The sequence below is a fragment of the Mus caroli genome, unplaced genomic scaffold (assembly GCF_978045245.1).
Source record: "Mus caroli unplaced genomic scaffold, Mus_caroli_1 scaffold_10, whole genome shotgun sequence".
Classification (NCBI taxonomy): domain Eukaryota; kingdom Metazoa; phylum Chordata; class Mammalia; order Rodentia; family Muridae; genus Mus; species Mus caroli.
In genome coordinates, this window is record NW_028227265.1 from 16,326,342 (window position 1) to 16,335,791 (window position 9,450).

At 39.3% G+C, this 9,450-nt stretch overlaps 1 long non-coding RNA gene across 1 annotated transcript in view; it reads left to right on the top strand.

Annotated features, from left to right (window-relative positions):
- The window catches only part of LOC115031768 (uncharacterized), a 41,591-nt gene extending 33,619 nt beyond the window's left edge, over window positions 1-7,972 (top strand). Inside the window, exons 3-5 of the long non-coding RNA XR_003837430.2 lie at window positions 5,031-5,118; window positions 6,402-6,521; window positions 7,755-7,972. This is a non-coding gene — a long non-coding RNA (uncharacterized LOC115031768). The remainder of the gene's footprint in view (window positions 1-5,030; window positions 5,119-6,401; window positions 6,522-7,754) is intronic.
- The last annotated feature ends 1,478 nt before the right edge of the window (window positions 7,973-9,450 follow it).

Genomic DNA, 9,450 nt, shown 5'->3' on the forward strand with positions numbered 1-9,450 from the left:
AAATAAGCTCTTTGTTCGATAAAAGATGAGAGCTGCACTCACCTGTGGCTATATGGATACATATTTAGAATGTTGCTGGAACTTATACTGGTCTAGGGAAATGGCATTCTTGTTTTTGTAAGTTCTATCAATTTATCAAGGTGCAAGTTTAGCTACTGCTTAATGAAGCTGGTTGTGGTACACAGTACTCTGGGTCACTTATAAAAGCATACCATCTACTAACTAGAACTTCTAGATTGTTTGCTTATTTTTAAGTATGTTTTTTTAGCAGCATTAATATTACCACATATGCCCAGGCAGTCTGATGACCTTTGTTGGATTTTTCCCCCTTTTTCTATTTATCTTTACATCTTTTGCTAGCCAGTGGTCTTTCCTCTGAAGATTCTGCCCTGCTGTAGTGTCCTTGTTAACTTGACCTATCAGTCATTTGTATCTGGAAGATACCCATCCTGTGGATGATCTTCCCACCTGTCCATCTTACATACAACCTGAAACAGCAACAAGTGCTGTGAACTGCTAAGCTTCCATATAGAATTAATGAGAAAGTCCAATTCCTCCATGTCCTGGCTTGCCACAGTGTGTTCTTTCTACTTCTAGCATAGGAGCAGACCTTGATGTGTGTCTGGGGGTTTCACTTCCTCTCACTTCCTCTCCCTACCATTTTCCTCTCATTTTTTTAACCATGTAACCAGGCACTACTGCTTCAGTCAAGAATCACCAACCCACCACAAAGAATAGAAAGTGCATATATGGATTGTGTTTATAGCAGGTAACAATTTAGTTGAGGAAATAATGTAACAAATATCAAGAGAAGAATTACACATTATTAAAAAATGATTTGGGGATATTTGCCTTAACAACCAGAGAATGAGTAAATGATTAATACAGCCATACTGTATTCTTAAATTATTCATCTGGGATGATTTTCATGTAGAAAAGCAAAGAGACTAAACCTATTCTTGTGTCTTCTTCCTTCAGCCACAGGGATTTCTGTGTCCTATACTGCTGTGCGATCTGAGTTCGTGTAAATGAAATGGATCTTTTATTAATACCATCATCGGTTGTGTTTCCTCAGGCCTGCCAGTGAATAGATGACTGTTCCTCACTGCAGATGTTTATAGATGCTCGTATTTTCATGAATTAACATCTGAGCTCAATGAGGAATGTAGTGTCAGGTTCTAATAAGGGCCTGGACCTGTCAGAAAACAGGATGAGTGGCAGTGGGTAGCAAACGCTACTCTCCACACTTGGTGAAACTTTCTCCATGCTTCTATCTGATGAGAAGTAGAGACTCACACATTGGTGGGGCCAGAAATCATAGCTCAAAAAGAACACCTAGCCAGAACACTTTCACATCTGAGAGTCATCTAAAAAGCTATCTTGTTCTTCGACCAGTGGTGTGATGTTGTCCCTAGACAATTGATTACTAAAGAAAGGAAAGCCTGTTGGGGAGCACTCGGGAGGCAGAGGCAGGTGGATTTCTGAGTTCGAGGCCAGCCTGGTCTACAAAGTGAGTTCCAGGACAGCCAGAGCTATACAGAGAAACCCTGTCTCGAAAACCAAAAAAAAAAATAATAATAATAATTTTGGCTTAAAATTACTTCTGTGTTGAATTCTCTGATGGCCCACCTTTCTGCCCTGCATTTCTATTATATTTCTATTATGCATCAACCCACTATGAAATAACTATTGAATGTAATAATACATCAATTTGATGGAAAGTCGCTCAAACACATATCAGTTTTATCGCATAAAATAAAAAATAGTGGTGGTTGTTAGAAGTGAATGACTAAGTCAGAGTGTGTAAACCACTAAATAGTTTTGGAATGATGGTCCCTCCTTTCTTCCTCTCCTCCCCCATCATCTCAACAAGCATCATTCTGTCCTTTTTCTGAATTCCCGTGGTAATTAATCTAGCACCTCAGCTGTGAGTTACCTGCTGTAATGGCACATGGAACATCATATTAGCAACTTAAAAAACAAATCAAAAAACAGCCCAGAAGGGTCACACGATTAGTGTGTTTTGCCTTGGTCATACTGTGTGGTGGAGTTGAAACTTGTCTCCAAGTTCATTGAAACTGAGTCCTGGAATTCACAATATTTCAACATGGGGCACTTTTATTGCCCCTAACTTACCCATCACTTGAAGTACTTATAATTTCATTTGGGTAAAAACATTCAAACCTTTCTCATCTAAACAACCGAAAAAATAATCAACAATAATAAGCTACTGCACACAGAACATTAGAACTTAATCATCTGTTTAACAATGACTTTGAAACAGCAAACTAACCCCTTCTCCCCTTCTCCACCCACTTAGATGTAAAGGTCTCCATTACCAGGAGGGCAAAGATTAACATGAAAATCATGACAGTGACTGCTATCAAATTGTCCTTCAGCCCAAAGTACATTTAAGTTGAAAGCAACAGCTTGAAAAGGCTGCTTCAGTAAACTTTACCACTATGGAGCTGTAAACCTTTAGTACTGAAGACATCTATAATGAGTTATTATCTACATTTGAATACAAAGCAATGATTTTCACATATAAGTGAGAAGTATGGAAAGCTCATCTTATAGGAGAGAGTAGAATTCAGATCCCCAAAGGTTGGGAAGAGGTTGGGGGATGAGGGGAGAAGGGGTTAGTTAGGGGAAGTTTTGAAAAACTTCAAAAGCAAAGCATCAAATTAGTGATTCAATATTGGAGAGATGGCTCAGTCGATAAAGCACTTTTCTTGGGAGCTCGAGGACCTGAAATCAATCTCCAGAAATCATGTGGCAGAATCTGGGTTTGATGTATAGTTTTAACCTATGTTTTGGTTTATGCAGAGACAGGAGGATGCCTGATACTCTCTGACCTGATAATCTAGGCATCTTAGCAAATTCCAGTCCAGTGAGAGAGCCTCTCTCTCTCTCTCTCTCTTTATATATATATATATAGAGATAAAACCAGAGGAACAACATACATGTGAGATTATCCTCTCATGTTCACATGCACATACACATATTATGGTGTGAGTCTGTTCACACATATGCACATCTGCATCCACAAACACACTTGTTCCCACAAGCACGAATGTAGAATGTGCACACATGTACACAGAATACTTTATATTTTAAACTCTACCAGTTACCTAACACATCTATATTTCCATGTCTGATAAATCAGAATTACTATAGACTGACCTACTACCTATCAAGCCTTTATACTTTAATAAAATATTCTACTAAAATGTTTCTGTTATTTAATTTTAAAGTATTTGACAGCCTCTACTGATATGAAATGGTAAGCCACCTCTGATTTCTATTCACGAGAATATGTTAATGGTTAATATTTTGCCTGATTTAAGATCCTAGTTATTGGCATTGAAGATAATCCATGACACCTGGCTCATCGAGAGAACTGTTCCAAGACGATGATTGCTTTATTATTTGTTTATTATTTATTGCATATTTCAAACTTTAAATTGGTTGGAAACAAGAAGCAGTTTTTTTAAAAAAAATACTGTTTAGGGTCAAATCTTCTCCCTGTGTCCTATATGCAGGCTGGAGCGAATCCCTCCTTCACAGAACAAAGAGGAAGTAGAAAGAATCAGGGAAATAAAGCCATGTTCTAGCAATGCCATGCAGTAGGCCCTAGCTAAGACACAGTCACCCGTAGGAGGATGGCTTTGAAATAAACACCTTCCTTGTCATCGTTTTGTAATCTAGAGACGAGACTCTCCTGTGGAACCTACCCCACTCACTGCCAAAGAAAGAGAAAAACCATGAATCTCAATGCTTGGATTCTACTCTTCCCTTTCCTCCCAAATCAGGAAACACCTCACTTTGCTTTGATTTGATTCTCCTCATGTATTTTTGGTATAACCTAATTTTCTCCATGTCAAGCCTATCACCTTCCCATGACCAATTTTACTTCCAAATATCCCCCAGGAAGCTAGCCACAGCTCCAGACCTACAATTAGCACTGGCTCTTGCTGCCTCCTGGAGCCAAGAGGAGTGCAGAAGTCTAGTTTCCATGCATGGATGGCTAATTATCTTCTCCTGGTAGAGTCTCACCATGGGATCCACCTGCACTAGTGACTGGGCTGCCCTAGAGACAAAGGGTTTATGTTTTCAAATCAGGCTCTATGTCATCCAAATTTCATCAAGTCCAAGCTTATTCTCACACTCTCTTCCTCTGGACAGAACAAACAGGTTGTTTGCAAGAGCCAGTTCTTAGGTGAATGCCGGTCATCCTGACACCTCTCCCAGACCCTCATCTCTACTACCACCATTGCTTCTGGAAAGCAGCACACCACCCACAAGAGCAAGCCAGAGGCCCACCCATGTGTACTTCTTTCTACTAATCTACCTTTTTATTGTTTTATGCTTAATAATATGTCAGATTATTAAATTTGCTTCCACCTTTTATTCAGGCCACTAAACAGGTTGAGATAACATTTCCAATGGGTCAATGCATATTAATAAAGCACCTACTTTGCTTCAGGCAGGGAGGGACCTGGCTGCTTTAAAATTAGCAGCAAGCTCTAGGTACGCAGGCTGGCAATAACTAACAAAGCAACATGAGAACATTTGTAGAGACACTTACTTTGCTATGGCTGAGAAAGAAGTGCAATAAAGGCAGCGTAGAAGACAGAGTGACAGAGGACATAATATAATTTTGTATTTCAAGATCAGAAACACAGTCCCTGGAGTACCAACATTGTAGATGAGCCCTAAATAGGCTACAGAAGGAAGACAGCCCGCTTTCTGATCACATCAACCAGGCTCTTGCCTGTATGTTGCTTTAGAAGTTTGAATTTTCTTCTGAGTGAGATGGGAAATCATTGGAGAATTATGAGCAGGATATGATGTGGTTTGGCTCCGTAAATAAAGTGATGTGCTCTGAATTAATAAGAAAGGCTTACCTGCTGCTTGTGGAGTAAGCACTTCATTATGAAAAGGTTGGAAGTGTACATGGACTTCTTAACACTACAACAAAGGAGCAGAGGGCGGGTGGGTGCCTATTTAAGTTTCCTTTTCTTTTGTAGGACAAAGGATTGAACTGAGGACCTCATACATGGAAGAATAAGTGCTCTACTGCTGAGCTACATCCCCATTCGATGTAGAAGATCTCAGGTAAGCTGTTTAGACAAGCCTTGAACTTGTCACCCTCCTGACCCAGCCTCCAGTGTCGCTAGGGTTACAGGCCTGTATCACCAGTCCTAACTTCTGAGCTTTCAACACAGGATCATCAGCATTTGGCTGAAAGGTGGGTGATATGCGTTTAACAGAAGGCTCTATGGAGGGGTCAAGGGACTTCTGTTGCAGCTACTGTCTAGAGAGGTGCTGCATAGAGGAGAGGAGACCAGGCAGAAAGATGGGTTCAGGGTGGGTAGCTCTGTAGAGCAAGAACACAAACATTTAAACATAGACCACAATGGTATTGGAATACAGAACCAAAAATGATACTCAGTGACCCAGGAAACCTGCACTAGTTATGAAAAAAATTGAAAGATATTTATCTATGAGTCAACTTTTAAGTCTAAGTTTGTTATTTTTTCCTAAGTTGGCTGAGAAAGATAATGCAAGGTAAAATAAGGATCCTCCCAATTAGTACATTACATAACAATGGCTTTCATTATGATATTACATTCCTGTATACAATGTATTTTGGTCACATGATACCACATTACATGCCTGTGTCCTCCACCCCTAAAATATCCCTTCTACTTTTATGCCATTATTATTATTATTATTAATAATTATATTATCAATTAATTTCCTTAGGGTTGCGTGAGGGAATGTGTGCAGGGGGTTAACTACAAGACCAACCTACCAGTGTCTGTTATTGAAGAAAATGTCTCCACCCCAGTAACTACACAAGCCTACAGATAGTCAGAGAGAATCTGGCCTACCGAGCCCCTAATTGTTAGCAACTATTAACTGCCCCTAAATCCTTAGGATGCTTAAGATAGCTTTTCAACCTGACTCTTAAATGACCAGAAAACAAAACGATTGGTTCTCTATTTCCTGTGTGATGCTGATTTGTAGTAGACAGTGTTTATTCCAGTAAATTATTGTATTGCTTTTCATTAAATTTTTATAGCAAGTCCATTGGTTTTTCTTCTATATTTAAATTAGTTCCCATCTCTGATCAAATTCAATGAAATGATCTTTATATCCATAAACCATTTTAATAGGTGACTCTTTTGATAAGTCTACCCTATAAAGCAAAGACCATAATTGGGGCTCACTTATCCCCCACAACTGGGCTTCTGCATGCTTACTGAAATATCCTCAATTAGCCCATAAATTGAGTTTACCTTGGGCTCAATATGCTAACTACTGAATGTCTCTGTGTCTGTATCCACCAATCCAATCTCTAGAAAACATTTCCACCCTTGAATTTTTCTGAATAGGCATTGGCCTTCCCACTTCAGCCCCTGATGTTCAGTGCACACTCCACCAAAAGACTTCATCTAACATCTAAGACTAGCAATCTGTGATATGCATATGCTACAAGCTGGCTTGGGGAGAAGGTAAGATGTTCACACTCAGGTATGCTGAATTTGAAACACTTTGAGATATCCTAGTAGAGAATTCCAATTATTATCCTTTTCATACAGCAGCAACTGAGGGACTTTGCCTCTTCCAGCTGGGGCTTTTGGTAGAGAATCCCCTGAATATTTATAAACCCAAGCATGTCTTCCTATACTTGAGAGGTTTGAATTCCTAATATTGTTGTAATTGAGAAAAACCCAGGCTGAGAAATAAATTTAAAACCATTCACTATTGATACTGCACCTGCACCCTTGCTGGAGTTAATAACATATTTACAAAAGAATAGGCATTCCATCGATCTAAGGAGTTGGGTTTTGAGATAGATTCATCCAAGATGACTTCATAATTCAGAATTATAAGACATATTAAGGGAAAAAGCCACCACACAAAAATTAACAGAATCAGAAGAACTATAGATTTTAGAATATTGGAAACAATGTATTTAAAAATGTTTGAATAAACTAAAAATTTAGTTTGAATAAACTAAAATATAGGAATAGGACAACACAAAGGTATAAGTCAGAGTAGATTTTGATTTGCAGTTGTTGATGAAAAGAAATTACAAATTATCATTTGTGTACTTACCAACAAGAAAATATGTGCAAGAATTAAACAGATCTCAGCAGCAGCAAAAGGCAGGTTCTCAGTATAAAATACAGCAAAACAAAACAAGATCAGGACAAGTGGAGCAGAAACATCCGAAACTACAAACTAGTACATAGAATCTATGGGACATGCAGACTCAGATGCAGTAGCTCTAAGATAGAATCAAAAGAAAGCAGAAATAACAGGTAAGCAAAAGATGTCTGAAAATGCTACCTGCAGATGACTAGATACAGCTAAAGAAATGTTCCTAAACTTGTAGATAGTCAGTCTAGACATCGCAAGCCAAAACGCTGGGCAGTACAAAGAGCGGTAGACATAATTCCCCACGATATAACATCTAACGACTTTAAGACAACTTCAAAACAAGTAGGGAGCATGTGAGAGTCGTTAGTGTGCTGTGAGCAGCAATGGGGCAGAGATACCCTCAGTGTCAAGTTGATTGGACTTAGAATCATCTAGGAAACAATTCACTGAGCATGGAAGCAAGTGAAAGCATTTCCAGAAAGGATTGCCTGAGTCAGGAAGACCCAGTCTGAATGTGAAGAGCATCCGTCCATAGTCTGGGCCCCTGAATTAAACTCCTATTTCTGTGCCTTCCCTCCCAGAATGGACTGTGCCTTCAAGCTGTGAATCAAAACCTCTTCTTTCCTCAAGTTCTTTTTGTTGAGTATTTTGTTGCCGTAATGAGAAAAACAACAGGTACAATACTTGACAGGATAATAGCCAGATCATTGCCAACATGAGTCAGGCAGCAAATCATCCATCCAGGAAATTCAGAGGGCACTGAAAAGATAAATCACAGAAATCTAAAACCAAGGATGCCACAGGCTGAAAAAAAAAAGAACAACAACAACAAAAGAACAAAATAGAACCTTGGGCCAGCGATATAACTTGGTCTTCAGGATTGCTGCAGTGGGGCCTTGTCTTCAATCCCCAGAATCTACATTGTCAAAGAAGAGAACCCTCTTCTGCAACTTGTCCTCTGACAGTCACATGTACGCTGTGCACACAAACAAGTAAGTAATGGAATCTTAATAGAAGAGCAAGGAGAAATGATCTTATTGCCAGAGGAATAAGCTCAGAATCACAGTGGTTTGTTTTTTTTTTTTTTTAAACACCATGCAACTATAATGACCACTGGGTAAAATAAATTAAAAGAAACAACAGTCTAAGTGGTTTTGTTTTGTTTTGTTTTTTTAGTTTCAGGGAAATTATCTTTCAAGAGGACAAAATAAATGAAGGCTGAAGGATTTGTAGCCAATAAACCTGATCTCCTACACACATTAGAAAAAATTTCATAGGTAGGAGAAAGTTAAAAAAATTAAAAAGGACATAAAAGAACAACATTGGGAAATAATACATGAAACAATACAGTACATCTTACTCTTAGTTAATCTAGTGCATCACTATAGATTAACAAAATGAATGGCAACAGCACTGTAGGGCAGAGGAAAGAAGACTAGAGAATAATGCCTGGTCCCCAACTGGTAACTGTTTTTGAAAAGTTGCGGAACAATTGGGAAGTGACGCCTACATGGAAGAAATAGTTCCATGAGTATATGCAGTAGAGGATTGTAGCCACACTTTGCTTCCTCTGTCCATTGAGACGTGACAGACAGCCTCGTGCTGCCCACTGCTGTGCCATCACTGCCATGATGACTGTGTGATGACTGTGAGCTTAGATAAATCCTTCCTCCCTTGCTTCTGCCAGGCCTTCCATCACAGGGCGGGGGAAGCAGCTCATAGGGATACAAAGCATCTGCAGTAGCCAAGAAGCAGGAGCACGGACATGTGCTGAGATTCTGTATGCTCTAAACTCCACATCACTCCTAACAAAGAACTCCATACCCAAAGCACATGCACACCAGAAAACACAGGCTTCTTAAAGACAGGCAAACAAACTTCATTGAGAAAAGCATTGCTAAACAAGGCTGCAGAGATGCTGTGTGGTTAAGAACACTCAGTGATTTTCCAGAGGACCCACATTTGGGTACCAGCACCCATGCTAAGAAGCACATAGCTGCCTGTAACTCCAGATCTAAAGCGTTTGACACTACCTTGCAGTTTCTGTAGGTACCTGGACATGATTGGTATACACTCAAAGACAAGACAAAGACAGACAGACAGACGAACACACACACACACACACACACACACACACTAGGAGAGAAAGACCATTTACAAAAAATGTGTTAAATCTTTAAGAAGATAATAAATCAAAAGAAATAATGCAGTTATAGCAGTGTAACACAAGAGCTGGAACACATGAAGGAGATGTCAGATAGCATGAAGACTATGCCG